The following is a 16,255-nucleotide window of genomic DNA, read 5'->3' on the forward strand; positions in this document are numbered from 1 at the left end:
ACCGTCTATGGAGCCAGTTCCTTATGTGCTTGCTGCTGGCTGAGGTGCATCATTTCATGGGTAGCCATAAAGTAGGAGTCTTTAAAGCAACAAGACAACCCTGAGATGAAATGCAGAAATCACAGTTTTATAGTTTACCAGTTCATTTCATCCTTAGGGTTTCCTTTCCAGGCATGGGAAGGCTCTGCATGATGTGACTTAAGGACTCTCCCCTCTCTCAGGACCTCTCTTCCTCGTTTTTTCATATACATAGAGGTTCAGAGGTAGAGAGAATAATAAAAGTCACGTTAAGTCTTAAAAAAACCTTCTTCTTCTAATCCTTGGGCCACGTCCCTTGAAAAAAACTAGAGTAAAAACTATCCCAGGCATCTATATGAACCAGGGGCTGAAATACCATAGTGATTCTTTGGTAGAAGTACTATGGAAGTGTTGTGTTGTTAACCCAAATTTAATGAGCATCTGCTTTGTGTCAGGTAACTTACTTTGGGAATACAATGGTGGTGGGGTGTTTAAGGGTGATTGGGGAGGAGGAGGCCCAGATCTTACCAAGGGACTCAAAAGCGTATAAACGTGATTGACTCTGGAAATCTTATGGCTAGAAATAGGTGAAATGTTTTTCTAGGTATTGTCTTGACACCTATCAAAGCATTTAATGACACTGTATTGCCATTGTCTCTTACCTATCTGTCTGCTATAACAGACTACGAGCTCTTGAGAAACAGAACAGTTTTTTTCTTCATCTTTGGTGACAACTTCAGAGCTGCTTTAGGGGAGTTTCTTTGTAAGGAGGCGGGGGAAGCAGTGAGCTTGTGGTGGAGACCACAGCTTCCTTGTCTGTGAAACAGGAGTAATAGTAGTACCCTTTCATTGGCCTGTCATGAGGGTTAAATGAGAGGAAGCAGATACAGGCTGTGCCCAGTACGCATACAGGACTCCGTAGCTGTTGCTGCTGTTGCCTGTGGCTTCCTACCCAGTAACACCAAGAATGATTTTTTTAATCCCAAGTATTCAAGCAACTCAGAATTTCTAGGAGAGTGGTTTTAACATCTCTGATGAAAATATAAGTTCAAAGGTGTCAAATAAGAGACCAGGCATGCAAAAGTATGCCATTTACCATGACATACTTTGGCATATGGTGGATTCATAAGCATGTAGATACAAACATGGAGAGGAGGTTGGCATGTCATGAAAAGTTAAAAGTTGAAATATCGCATAATTCATCACTTTTTCTCCCAGATGTATGCCCCAAAGAACTGCAAACAAATGTCCAAGAGAATCTCTGCATGTGTATGTTCCCACCAGCATCATCCACAATAGCCAAAGGTGGAAACCCAAATGTCCATCAACAAATGAACAGATTAGACAAATTATGGTGTGTATATTCCGTATGCCATAGAATAAACTTAGGGCATAAAAGAATGAAACATTAACAGAAATCACAATGAAGATGAATTTTAAAAACATGTGAAGTGAATAAAGGCAGTCACTAAAAGTTCAGCACTCCATGATTCTATTGATACAAATGCCTAGAATACAGGTTGGAGAGTTGGCTCAGAGGTTGTGAGCACTGGCTGCCCTTGCAGAGGACCTGGTTTCAAATCCCATCACCTACATGGTGGCTAACAACCATCTGTAACTCCAGTTCCAGGGGATCTGACACCCTCTTCTGACCTCCTTGGGCATTGCACAACATGGGTGCACTTACATACATACAGGCAATATACTCATACACATAAAATAAAAATAATAAATAAAATATTAAAACCCCCCACAAATGCCTAGAATAGGCAAATCCACAGAAGTAGAATACAAACAGGAGGCTGTCAGGGACTGAGAAAAAGAAACAGAAGGGAGAAACTACTTAATGAATTTCATCTGGGGGCAATAAAAATGTTTCGGAATCAGACACAACCCATGGTTGCACTGTACTAATGGCCACTGAACTGTTCGCTCTAAAACAGTTCATTTTAGGAAATGTAAATCTGACCTTGATCAAAAACACAGGAGCTACCAGCTAGGTGTGGTGGTGCATACCTTTAAGCCCAGGAGGCAGAGGTACATGGATCTCTGTGAGATCGAGGCCAGTTTGAAACCCACAGGCGAGAACACAAAAATTCTTGCAAACTAATAGATAGTACAATGAAAAGGATGGTATATCTCTCCTCATTAATCATCTGTGAAGTACAAAATGCTTCTGAAGATCTCTACATTTATTTATTCAGTATAATATCAAATGTTGAATGCCCACACATCAAGTGTTCTCCTGCCTCCCCTTCTCACGGGCCCCCATCTTGAAGGAATAGTATTTTTCAAAAATACCAAACTCTTGTTCCTGGAAAATGTTGTTCAGGAACATCTGACCTTCCCTGTATGGCACATGTCCTATGACTGTGTCTCCTCCCTTGGCCCAGTCTGGAAGAGAGGTATTTTTTTCCATGGAGAAGCTGTGCTATCCATCCCCTGAATAGGAAAAGCCTGATTCTTTACTCAGAGAGGTAAGTAACTTATATCCTTGTACAAAACTGAGAGCACAGTCGTTGGAAATCAGAATGTATGCTACATTACCTGGGAGGGCATTGCTTTCTTCCTGACTGAGCAAAGGCTTTTGTCCAAATATCCAAGCTGGCAGGGTCTGACTTTCTAATCTAAACCAGGAGATCTCTGAACAGGCTGTGTCTAGGTAGTGTGGAAGGCAAATACATTCCCTTTCCCAATGAAGGCTTCATTTCTGGATGGTGTAGGTCATCCACGAAAGGACCTTCTGTGCTTCACTGGCAACTGCTGCTCAGCAGACTGGGCCTCTGGCAGCAAGAAATATTCCAGGTCAGGAGTGGCAAGTGGAGAGAGGGAAAGGAGAGTGGAAGCCCAGGGCATTTATAAAAAAGGGGACAAGTCTGCAGGACTAGCCTTAAGAGTAGTGCGCCCTCTGCTCATTTTAAAATTTGTGCCTAGCATAATGTTAAGAATCAAAATATATTCTTATGTGCACATAAGACAGCCTGGCAGATAGGAGGAGGGGTAGTCTCTACCTTTGAATGCCTCAGACATTTAGCAGCACCACTGAATAAAGGTTATTGGGAGCCTGACAGGTACCCTGAAGCACTGAAGAGCCAAGAAAGATTGATGGACCTCTACTTCAGGGTCCATGGGAAGGCAGCTTTGACCATACTTAATTCCTGTGTGGCTTTAGGCCAGTGTGTATGAGTGGCTGGCTGAGGCTTGCAGGTCAAGGCCACGACTTTGGGTGTGTGAGGACCACAGACAGAGGGACTACTGAAAGTCTGTACTTTGTCCCACTGTGTCTAAGAATCTAAGATGAGGAACTATAGGAAGGACACAGACTCAGTACCTTACTGGGGTTGGGGAGAGAATAAACATGTTTCTGACTCAGACTATAGAATATAGGAAGGATACAGACTCAGTATCTTACTGGGGTTGGGGAGAGAATAAACACGGTTCTCTGACTCAGACTGCAGAATTCTCTTATTCAGTTTGCCACCATCACATGCCATTTAGGTTTATAGGCACTGGTCCACTTATGTCACTCCACAGAGTACTAAAGCTAACGGAACTTCCCAGTTCCCGCTCCGCCCCACCCCTGCCCCTGCCTCCAACCTTTACCACTATCTGCATATCTGTGACCCCAACTCTTTCCCTCAGGATAACCTGAAGATGCATTCTCTAACATGCAACTTTCCTATCATGCCAGCTTTCTTTGATGATTTGCCAACCCCCCCAAAAAAACCAAAAAAGCCCAAACCAAAAAAACAAAAACAAAAAACCCTAAAAGGAATTGTTGATGGGCTTTCCTTAAACCTACTCATCTTGAAATGAAGATCTTCATGAAGAGAAAAAAACTGAGCTGAGAAAGATCACATGAAGGGGAAGTTACAGAGAGTTATGAGCAAGGGCAAGCCTGCAGAGGCTTATAAGCACAATCTGCTCTTCACATTAGGCAAGAAATGCAGGAATGGTTAGATGTTCCTTCCTTTCTCAGAGACAGCCCCCAGGGGCCGCTTGTTTACAATAGTGGGAACAAGTCTTCCCAGGTGTGAGGACTGGGTCTGGGACACTGCCATGATCCCTTGAGAATAGCCCCTGAGAAAGAAATCCTGAGTTTGTGAGGTTCCTTTTAGAACTTCGCTACCACTCCCAGTTTCCACTAACCTTCCCGTCATGGTCCCAGCAGATGCCCTGTTCAGATAGCACAGACTGATGATGTAGGGGAAAGGACAGACACCTGAGCTGGCTTGTGGCTCTAGGGATTGCCTTTCAAAGAGTTTGCTATAGATTTTCCCTTTGCTGTTTGGAGAGGGAAAAGGTCTATCTTGCCACTGTCCTAACCTCTTTCACTGTAACTATGATGAGTGTCATGAACTCCAATTGTTCACCTGAAACCCTTTTCATCAAACAAATTAGTTATATGTTGGTATTTGACGAGGATGGGCAATTATGCTGGTCTCTAAATCCATTCTAATCCTGAGCCCAGTTTTTATGACATGTTTGAGCAAACACTAAAAGGGCTTTAGCAAATTAAAGTACCCAGTGTGGTCTCCGTGCTTGAAGAGTGTTTGGGAACTCCTAAGAAACATTTAAGGATTAAAATCGCAGAAACAGAAGGAACAGAGATGGTATGGAGGTTGTTTTAAAGGGTGAGGTCTACCTGAGTCTCTTCAAGATCTGGAGTTTGCCCCAGAATCCACTTCAGGAAGATTAAGCTCTTTTTCTAGAAAAAAATATTTTATTTATTATTTCTTATTTTATGTGTATGAGTGTATTGCCTGCACGTGTGTAAGTATACCCATGTCATGCAATGCCCAAGGAGGTCAGAAGAAGGCGTTAGATGACCTGGAACTGGAGTTATGGACGGTTGTTAGCTACCATATGGGTGTTGGGAATCAAATCTATGTCCTCTGCAAGAGCAGTCAGTGCTCTTAACCACTGAGCCATCTCTCCAGCCCCAGATTCAGCTTTTAAGTATGATCTTTTCATTTTATCTCTGCCATCATTTGAGTGCTGGATGTGTCCTTGTATACAGAAGTCTAGATGATACCAGCCTTACATGGTATTAGATATTCCTGAAGAGAAAGTTATGGAGCTTAGATTCTGGTCCTTCCACTAACCAGCTGTGTGACTGAAGCACTCCCCTCCCCTTCATGAACCCTAGTTTGTTCATCTGTGATGTGAAAGGGTGAGGTTGGCTCATCTCTAAAGTGTTTTTTTGAAGTCTCTGAATCTATGGTTACTTCTTCCTTTTCACCATCCATCAGCCTCCACTAGAACGCTGATGCTGGCATAAGATTTAAGCTCCACTGTGTTGGACTATGAGATACATCTGTATCTCTTCAGGTTACAGGCTTCACTGGTTGGGATGAGAGAAGATGTTCAGATTTAGAGCTTCATCCTGTTTAACTGCCATCTTCATGAGGATTTAAAAAAAAGTGATCTGTGGATTGACTCGACTGCAAGAGGGGTGGCTCAGTGGCCTAGAAGATATAATCTTTGCCACTTTTAGCTTAAGAGGTCCCAAGAGTCCTTGTGCAGTGAACAGCATTATCAGAGCACTGCTTGTTTGGGCTCTGACCCCTTTAACTAAGCAGTAGAAAAGGACAAAGATGAGGCAAGACTAAATACACATCACTGATAACATGAAAAGAGACTTTTTATCATTACTGTCTTAAAATACTTCATGCAATTTAAAAGCACCAAGTCTGGCCCATGATGCTATTTAGATCCAGCATCTACACACTCCATCTGATTTAGGTAGCTTCAAGAGAAGATAATAATAAACCCCTTACATTTTATAGAGCCTTAAAATTTATGTAGCACATTAAATGTACTTTCTTTTTCAATTGGATTCTGATTCTAACCATTGCCCTGGTGACTAATAATTATCTCTATTTTAAATACAAGGGAAATGAAGCTGAGAGAATCAAAGACTTGTTCAAAGGGGACCGGTAAGTGGTCAAGCCAGGGATTGAACCTACATCGATCTGACTCCAAATTCAAGGCTGAATATTTTATTACTTCTTTATGTCCACACATGTTGCACAAGATCTGGATCTGGGCACTGGCAGCCAGATCTAAAGAACAACTTTGCAAGGGTCTGAAGTTAGTCTCAGAAGGTCATCCTCTGCATTTTAGTGAAGACCGGACTTCCCCACATAGGTATGGGAACATAGGTATGCACGTTACTGAGGTGGTAGCATATCTTTCAGCTAAACAAAATGCTCTTTTTTTTTTTTTTCACACAGGGGAGTGATTCCTAGAGATTCACTCATTTAGTCATATGCACATGTAATACTTGTGTGTTATTAATCCCAAGTTGATTTACCATTTTAGGAAAAGCCCTGAGTACGGCGAGTCATTTCTCCATACAATAAGAAAACAACGCCCACAGACCACCACTACTGACAAAGTCAAAGCTCCTTGGTGTCGGTGTAGCCTCATGGATGGGGCCACCCCAGGCCTCATTAGCTGCCTTCACTCCTACTTTTATGTACAGCCTCTGTACAGAGCAGCCTTGACCTCTACATAAGCTCCAGACCTGCATACCCAACTGCTGGTCATGTATTTCTGCCTGGACACCTCCTGGACCTGCTCAGGTTAAATATATCTCAAATGTTAATAGCTGTCTTCTCCTACAGGCTGTTTTCAGAGCCACCCCCTCACCCTTACATGATTTCACGAATGGCACACAGCACATCTTCTTTTGTTCCAGTTCAGCACCTTACACTCACTCTCTGTTCCACTCACACCTCCCTTAATACATTCCCCTGGGCATTAGCTATTTTTTAATCTATCCCCCCCCCCCCCGCCGCCTACCCCAGGTGTCATTCTTCAGGAGTCTACTTGGTTTTTTGAGACAGGGTTTCTTGCTGAGACCTGGATCTCTCCGATTCATCTATGCCAGCTAGTTAGTGAGCTCCAGGAATCTGTCTCCTCCTCCCCAGTGCTGGAATTACATGTTCAGGCCATGACACTTGGCTGTTTACTTGGGTGCTGCGGATGGAACTTCAGTCCTCATGTGTGTACAGCAAGCACTTTACTCACTGAGTTATCTCCCCAGTTCCTATCCCTCACTTTCCATCGTCTTAGTCTTTGATCTTCATTGTCTGCACTTCTCTTCTTCCTAAGCCAAGCCCCATCTAGCTGGTAATTCTTTCTCCAAACACAAATCAGAGTGTACCATTCCTCTATTTAAAAACCAAAAATGGCTTGGTATGGCTGCAGGAAAGATTTTACTCTTGTCAGTAGAGTACACAATTCTCATTCAGTGCTGCCCTCCAAACCTGGGACTGACTTTGTGAATGGTTTCTCCTTTACCTACAGTACCCTTTCCCTGGGAAGTCCTAATCACTTTCAAGACCCCCTCATGCACCACTTCAGAGGTGCTGACTTCCCAGGTAATTCCTGCCTCCTCCTTCAGATGGTTTCACTGCTATTAATATGATGTACATTGTTCTGAGCTGTAGTTTGTTTCTGAAGCATCTAATTGCCAGCCTGGGAATCCTCAAAAGCAGAAACAATCTCATCGCCTTAGAGACCATGGCCCTGTCATATCAGCCAATAAATGGGATGGCTTTGCCTCACTCTTTGATAAAATCAGTAAAGCAGCTTATTGAATACTTACTGTCTTCTTAGGTTTAATCTTGAGGGGGAAGGGCAGAAGTCAGCCCCTTTTCATTTTATAGGTCAAAAGTTGACAATGCATGAAGTCCAGAGAAACATTTGTTTTTTTAATGGGCCTCTTTCCTAGGATTTTATCATATGTGGGCATGGGAAAGAATTTCAGACTAAGGGAGGCCCTGGGCAAAGGGTAGGCACATCAGACTAAGTAGCTGGTAGAGCTGAATTAGCTCAAAGGCAGGTGGGACCTTGCAGAATTCTTTTCCCCCTTCAACTCTATAGATTAGGAAGGTTTACTTCAAAAAAGGTTACATTTACAAAAATAAAAACCCAGTATACACAGCTGCACTTAATGTAACAGTACCTTCCAGCTGCAGAATTCTTTAGGTAGGATTTGCAACCCAATTGTAAAAGGGTTAGGAACAAGATGCATTCATGTGATTTTTAAGTTGTGCTCTTTGTTTCTAACAGGAGTTCAGAATGGGGTTCCTTAAAATTAGCTTCAGGTTCCTATTAGCTTTAGATGAATGGGTGTAATGCAAGGGCTTCAGAAGGCAGGTGCTTGGGGGATGCTTAGGTGTAGTGTTCCTGCCATTCCTTGTTAAGCAGAATGGGTGGGGCAGTCCTGCACAGTCTCAGGGTGTGCTGACTGGCTGTTCTCTGCTAAATAGGACAAGCACTGGCCTCTGCTTCAGGTTCCCTTTCAGTTAGGCAGGGCTGGTGTTCATGCTAACATCTATCGTTTACTTAACTATTACTGCACAAAGCATTTCCACAAAGTCCTTCAAAATATAGGGGAACAGGATCTGCTGCCTCCCCCCATCTACCTTCATGGGTGGGAAGAGGATCAAGAGGGGACCATTTAGAGAGTCAAAAAAGTTTAGAAACAATCTGTGCCACACAAATTCCTCAGAGACTCAGAATAGCACACCCGTCTCACACCCGTCTTACACACCACCCCTGGCTCTAGGCCACATTTTCATTTTGGCCAGTTTCTTAGGCCCATAGGAAATGTGGCTTCATCTAGGAGGACGAAGAAGCCCGGGTGTTTTTAGCGGAGTCCTGGACCTTGCCTTTCTCAGACAGAATGTGCTTCTGCCCCCCATCAAGCCGCTTCTCACGCAGCTGTGGTCAACCCAGGTTGTGAGAGCTCCACCCCAGACTCCGGAGGAGCCCATGTGGCAGGCCAGGAGCCGAGGGAAGCTGCGAGAACGCTAGGAGAAAAGTAAAGTAGAACTAAAGAGAACCAAAGAATTCTCTTAGAAATAACCCGTTCATCTCACTTCTTTCTGGGGCGGATCTCATCCTTCTACAGAGAGTGAATAAGAAGTCTCCTTCCAAACAAGAGGCAGCTTACAGATGTATTTGGGGGGCGGGGGGGAGAAGTTTTAAAGCTCACCTTTGGGTCCAACCCAGGCTTCCTGTAGGCTCAATTGCCCGGGACCTGAGGGTGCTGCCCAGGGTGAAGGCGACCAGGACACGGGGGCGAGGTCTGGGTCCCTCCTCCAGCCCCTCCCTCCCACTGCCAGGTCCCGGGAAGACTGCGCGCAAGGGGTCGGCGGGTGCTGCGCCCAGTTGCGCCGCGCGTACCTGCCACTTGCGTCGAGGAAAGCGCCCCTAGGTCCCAGGCCGTCCCGCGGGCCGATGCCTCGCATACTTGAGGTTTCACTGCAACCTGTCCTGCTCCTGATGCAAAAAACACGACTTCCTGAATCGGACTCTGGCTCCGGAGCTTCCCTGCCGCGCCCGGCTCTAGCTTTCCACCCGGAGCCAGCAGACCACTGGTGCCCTTGGACTTGGGCGCACACCCCGCAGCCGCGCCCTCACTCTCTGCCTTCCCGCCAGTGTCCCCACCCGGCCCCGCGTGACGAGCTCTGCCCCTCCGCCCCGAGCACGCCTCCTTCTGGCCGGCCCGCCCAGCCAGCTCCCTTCCATCACAGGCGCACCAGAGTTCTCAGGGACCTGGGACAAACACTGCGCACACCCGGCTGATAGAGGCGTCTTTTAGGAAAGGTGTCCGAGCATCTTGAGGGAGAGCAGGTGGTAGCGTGGGTGAAGGCCCCATGCCTCATCTTCGCTAGGCATCGCTGTGTGCTTCAAGGGCTGCGGGCAACACTTCAGCAAAGTCTTTGGCGGCTCGCTGAAGCTGTGAGGGAAAGTTATGCGCAGAAAATGGGGACAGCTAACTCCAGAAAGTTCTTAGGGGTTCTTCTTTCTCATCCGCATTTGCTCTCCGTGTTGTTTATTCAGATCTCTTGGGAATAGGTCGGCAGGAAGATGAAAAGGTTCTGATGATCCTTACAGGGGAGTTTGTTCAGTGTCTTCTGTGTTTCCAGGGATGAGAGAGTGTGACGGTAGAGGATGGAGGGGTTTCCTCAGAGTCTTCTTGGGAGGTCTTGCCCTGGTGAGGATGAGAGAGAGTCTGCCTACACGACTGCCGGATATTTGTCTGGAATTCGCTCTCCAGTAACTAAGTGTGACTGAGAATCCCGGCTCTTTGGCCTCTGAGTGTGGGCATTAAAATGACTGGTGAAACCATCTGTTACAATGGAGGGACAAGAGATCGCTTGTTTACTCGGAGGAAAAGCTAACTCCCTCTGAGTTGAAAGACCAAAGAGAAAACCCAGCACTCAGAAATGCCAAGATAGTTTTGTTTTATTAATTTTTTTTTGAGGGTGTGTGTGTGTGGCTATGTGTTCTTTCAAAGGAAGATCAGGTGAGATCTTTCTAGAAATCCAGGCAGAGTGAATTCAGTCTAGATTTGAATACACTGGGGAAGAGTGGTTCCAGAAATTTGCTGGCTATGGAGTAGTCAGGTAGGGCAAGAAGGGAGTGAGAGGACAGGCTCTGAAAGAAGACAACTTTCTTAGCAAGAAAGGGGCCAGACACAGCCTCCACCAGCAGCTTGAGGGTGCCCAGACTGAGGGCTTCCCTGGGTCAGTGTGTCAAGTCTTAAGCCAGAGTAACAGAGCATGGAGCCAGGCTTGGACAATAACAGGAAGCCTTAAGAGCAGGCCTGGGGATCTGATACTCCCTCCACCTGGAGCTTTGCAAAGTGTATCACTCAATCTTATATGTGTGAGATGTAATTTGATCCTCCCTTTGCAGATGAGAATACAGGTTCAGAGGATGATAAGTCACTTTTTCAAGGTCACAGCTAATAAACAATAGAGCCCAGGTCAGAGCCTCACTATTTCCAGTTCAGTCTGCCCTTCACCATCACATCATCTGGTGGAGGAGAGAATGGCTTCCACGAAATAATTCTACTCTTGAGCAAAGGTGATGTGAAGAGCTAGGATGAGACCTATTGGGGGAAAACTATAGAAAATTCTTTCCTTAGCAACAGTACAGACTAGTTCAGGCTGTAGAGTTGCTTTTCAGAAAGAAAAAGGAGAAACTAAATGAGAGAAACTGAGGCAGTCATCATGAGCTCAGGGCTTCATGGTTAGATATAGAAGGAAAACTACAGACCTATCCATAAGGTGCTATCTCAGTGCTATCTTAGTTCATAGGGAGACACATTCAGTGAAAATCTAGAAGTAACTGAATACCAGCAGCTTCTGTGGCCAACAGATCAGGGACTTACAGATGGCAAGACTGTAGGAGTGCTGTCACTGGACTGCTGAGGCTGCTGGGGTCTGTGGAGGTTCTGACATGAAGATGTAATCATGGCACAGGAAAAGGAGCAGGCATCTGGCCAGAGGTTTCTCATTCTGGATGGATGATGTAGCCCTTAGAAAAAGCAAGTTAGAGCATCTACCTCCTGTTTTTCCCATTTGGCAGTGAAATCCCAAGTCCTATGAACTCATGAATGGCCCTAGGCATCCACAGTACTGTTAGGTTTTCCTTATTCCTCATTAGTTTTCTCGTTTTTAGTAAGGATGTTTGAAGGTGGCTATGAGGTTAGTGGACTCCAAATGGAGTGAAACAGAGCATTAACATCTAATTAAGAAAAGCCCAAAATAGCAGGTTTGTGAACCAAGACTGGAAATTTAAACCCCCTTTGTGGGTGACTACCCCCCCCCCCACTAGCTTAAGCACCTGGTGAGCTCTGGTTTCATATCAAAATGTTTCAGACAAAAGCTGTTGGCTCCTTCTCAGACATTATGAAAACCAATGGAGTATTAAGCACTGAACTGCAGCCTGCTTTGAAGGCAAAGACTGACTATACTCGCTGTTGTCTTATGCTAATACTCTGTTTTAGGCAGGTTGCTGGCAGCACTGACCAGCACTGATCCATCTGTGCAATCCTCCTGTGGAAGATAGTTGCTCCCATCAGGTCACATACTAGGAGTGTAGAAGTCAGAATGGTGCTGCACACGACAAAACACTGGGTGCCTTCATTAGTACAGCAAATATTAAATTGAGAACATTATCTGACTTTCATCTAAAACTGTGGTTTATTCTTGCCTACAACACTGTATGAGGCTCAGGCATGTCCAGCTTTTAACCCTGCAACATAACATTGTCATCTACAAAGTTCACACTCAAGAAACAAGTTACAAAAAACTGAAAAAATAAGTCACAATGTTTTAAATAAGTTTATAACTTTGTGTTGGTCCTTATTTATAGCCTTCCTTGGCCAAATGTGGCCCCTGGGTCATGTCATAGGTTGGACAGGACTGGTAGAAGGTGAAAGCAGAGCTGGGGAAAGTCCTTGAAGAGCAACCTGGATGATACAAGGCAGAGGGCAGCTGGCAAGACGAAGGCTATTAGGAGGAAATGAAGAAGCTATAAGTGGTGTGGGTGAGATGGGCACAGACTTGTTCATCAGATCCTGAAATGCAGCAGCAGCTGAGGAACATGAGCGAGGCAAGTTCAGGACAAGTCAGCAGAAATACTACTTCACACATTGGGTAATGAATTTATGGAATGGATTATCTCCCGAAGGTGGTCCAAGTTGGCAATGTAAATGGAGTCCAGGAAGGTTTGGATAAATGTGTGAATGACAGCCCTAACAGAGATGTTCAGGAAGCAGAGAGGTACTCCATGTGGTTGGAAATTCAGGGTGGCCCAGCTGGTCCATACGCAGTGCAAACCCCGGGTCTTTTTGGCCAAAAGAGTCCTGGCCTCCAGAGAGCTTGGACTTGAGCCAATGGGCAGCCCCAATACTTCCTGCCCAATCCTACAGTCTCTGTAGCCTTTGCTTTATGTAGGCAGTAAAACTGTTCTTTTTTACGTAACTAAGCCGTACCCATTTAAAATGTGTTACTTCTTCATTTTGGTTTTCAAATCCTGAACAGATTTTGAGTGTCTGCCTTCATAGTGTTTATTATATGTATCTCTTGCAATTGCATTTCTGTCAGGCTTTCCTCCTAAATTGTCTAATTCTGACATAAATTACTCTAATTTTGAAAGCTCCTCTGAAAAAAGCATTAACAATATACTTTCTTGGGAGTGCTTCTTAGTGCACCATCCAAAATGTCCTCAGAGCTGCATGGAGGATGCTCAGCGACCATAGCTCCAAATCTTGGCATTGGTGGTGGGGGGTGTGGAGTTAAGGCAACTCTTGGATGTCTCTTCTAATCCTCTGTCTGTCCCTCCACCCCTTGGTTCCATGTGCTCGGTGCCTTCGTCAGTGCTCCTGTACATTGCAGGGGCACAGCACCCCTCCTTACCTTCTTCAGTATAGGACTGATTATGAGGGGGTGGTTTCCAAGGGTCCTTTTTGTACTTCGAAGCAAGGGACTCAGTTTTCATTTTCTGCTTCACAGCACCACCCCCCCCAATTGTCTCAAAAACAGTTTTGCAATAATATGTCTGGCAGTTGTAAACTGGCGGCACTGCCCTTTGCTGGAATCAGCCTCAGCTTTGTTCAAATTGTAAACAGTGTGTCTCAGGAGTCTGTTCTGGGGCAGGCTTCTCAGGCAAGGGAAGAGTCCCACGGAGTTCTCATTTTGCCTCTTTGTGGTTTTTTTGTCACCTGCTCTTCTGGGGATGGGCTTACTTATTGATTTATTGAGGGGCTCACTGTGTGGATTCCTTACGCCTTTACACAGACCAGGTAGAATATTTCTCCTCACTTTGCTGGAGAGATTCCTGGGAAACCCCACTTGCTCTGCCCAGCATATCCATTCTGGCAGGAGTTTTTGTTGTTCGTACCTCTTGCCCTGAGGGCCCACGAAGTAACTGTGGCTTTGTAATTTGCTTCCTTAACTACTTCAGTGACTCAGAACATCAAAGATGCCACAAACAAACTTCCTGTCCCTAGGCTGGCTCTTTCATAACAGGTAAAAGGAAGGGCTGAAAAAGAAAAAAAATCATGAAACAATGGTTAGCTTTCATTTACCAGGCTGTGGAAATACATTCTTTCTGTTTTGTTTGATGTATATTGCTTGCTATGCAGTCTGCATTAGATGACATATGTAGGTGTTTCTCTCTCTCAACACTAGGAGATATTATTATCATATCCATTTAATAGATGTGGGAACAGATAAGGAAAATTTAAAATATTTTTAAAAGTATGACAGGCAGAGGTCACAATAAAGACACATTCATTCAGTCTGTGTATATTCCCATTATTATACAAAACAATAGATATAAAGAAATGAAGACCTATTTTTGAGGAGCTCATTTTAAAAATGAAAATGTTAAGGCTTGTGCTTGTGTGTCAACGTGACAAGGGGTCAATTGTGCTGGATAACTTCAATTGTCAATCAGACACACTTGGGAAGTGAGACCCTTAACTGGAGGATTTCCTCTACTGGATTAGCCTGTGTGCATGTTTGTGAGGCATTTTTAAAAATTGTTAAGTTATGTGGAAGGACCCAGCCCACTGTGGGTGATACCAACCTTGAACAGGTGGTCTTGGGTTATATAAGAAAGCAGGCTGAGTATAGGTCAGGGGAGCAAGCCAGTAAGCAGCATTCCTCCATGGCCTGTGCTTCAGATCCAGGTTCCTGCCCTGCTTAAATTCCTGCCTTGGTTTCCTTCAGTGATGAAATGTCACTTGGAAGAATAAGATGCAATAAACCCTTTCCTCCTCAAGTTGGTTTTGGTCATAGTGTTTTATCACATCAATAGAAAGCTAAATAGGACAGCAAGTTTATAGATGATGCTTTCCTTTATAGTTTTGAGGAGAGAGAGAGAGAGAGAGAGAGAGAGAGAGAGAGAGAGAGAGAGAGAGAATAATTGAAGGTGGTTTGAGGCTAAGGATGCAGAAATAAGATGAAAAGGGCTCTTCTGAAACTAAACATGCTGTCCACTTTTACTTTTCCTCCCACTGGTGTAACATTTATAAGAAAGGACTTTTCTGCCCATCCTAGGTGGGAGTGTTGGTCTTCTAGCATCCAACCTGGTGCCAGGCAATCAGAAAGAAGGAGCTGCATCTTTGGTCATTCTCCACTGCCATCCAGTATTGCATTGTCCTTTCTCACATTCCTCATGTTGCCAGCTGCCAGTGAGGGCTGGGCCAGAAAATTCTGCATCTAGTGTCCACTGGAAAGATATATCTAGGTTCCAACTAGAGCCTAAATGAGGAGGAAAAACGTCTATAGGCATATGGTCCATTCCTCTAATGGAATTACTAAGTAACCCAGTTTTCAGTGGCTCTGAAAAACATGTGGGTGAAAGATTACTTCTATATATGGCCAGAGAATAGTCCAGTCATAGGGCTGGCTTCCTGGTGGATATGCTCCAGTTTTTCCAGACCTGCAGACTCCAGAGACTTCCAGGCTGGACACTGGCTTCTGTGGCCTGCACATAATGAAGTTCAGCAATTGAAAATTTGGCTCCCAGCATGCCTGCCACTACTTTTCTCCATACCCCACCCCTCCACCCCTGCCTCTGCTCTCTTGGAATGCTGTAGCTAAAAGCAAAGAATGAAGCTCCCACAGCTGCAGCCCTGCTAAAAATAGAAAGTTTGTTTATTTTTACATTCATAAAGCCCTTTTCCTTCTCCTGCTGCTGCTGCTGCTGTTGTTGTGAGTGGAACTCCTGGGTAAGAAGAGGATGGACTGACAGCTTTGGTGTCCTGCCAAGTGAATTCTAATCTACACGGGGGCTCAAATCCAATCTGGTATGGGCCACAGGACTGAGTGACCCAGTTTCCTTTTTGGCTGCTTCTTGGTTAGTAGGCACCTGGTCTCCAGAACTTGGGGGGCAGGTTCTTGGCTGAGGGGTGATCTGTCTGAATGCACTTCCCTTTTAGATTTAGGCATCCATCCCTTTTTTCATGGGCTGCTCATAGCAGAGGTGTGGCTAGAGGAAAGGATCCTAAATTAAGAGACAAGAAGTTTGTTCCACTTAACAGTTTTGCCACCTTGCTTTGTGATCCTGAGCAAATCATAACCTCTGAAAATCAGTTTCCTTATCTACACTATAGATGGAAGGGTAGATGCTTAGGACTCAACTGAGGTTTATGAGAATGACACAACTCTGAGAAGTTCAAAGTGTCTGCAAGTGGATTTTAAGATCAAGTTTCTCAAATGTGTCCAGAAGATGTGTATTTCTGGATCCTTTAAAGGGCTCGTGCCTCCTTTCCAAGAGTAATGGATAGAGAAGAGTACATGGGAATGTAGTTTTGCTCACATGTCCTTCAAGAAGTGCAAAACACAAATTTGTGTTGAAGTACCCTAGAGATAAAGAATCCTGCATTAGGATTTGGGAAATTGAAAAAGGGCAGGCA

General features: G+C 44.7%; 1 protein-coding gene across 2 annotated transcripts in view; it reads right to left on the bottom strand.

Moving 5' to 3' along the window:
* Kiaa0040 (KIAA0040 ortholog) overlaps positions 1–9,505 on the bottom strand; it is a 36,683-nt gene extending 27,178 nt beyond the window's left edge. Inside the window, exon 1 of one of the 2 annotated variants that reach the window (XM_029560202.1) lies at positions 9,220–9,505. The gene's annotated coding sequence lies outside the window, so the exon portion shown is untranslated. The remainder of the gene's footprint in view (positions 1–9,219) is intronic. The other variant, XM_017796356.2, reaches the window with a different exon arrangement.
* Positions 9,506–16,255: the final 6,750 nt, after the last annotated feature.

The sequence above is a fragment of the Nannospalax galili genome, unplaced genomic scaffold, assembly GCF_000622305.1.
Source record: "Nannospalax galili isolate Female #2095 unplaced genomic scaffold, S.galili_v1.0 scaffold429, whole genome shotgun sequence".
Taxonomy (NCBI): domain Eukaryota; kingdom Metazoa; phylum Chordata; class Mammalia; order Rodentia; family Spalacidae; genus Nannospalax; species Nannospalax galili.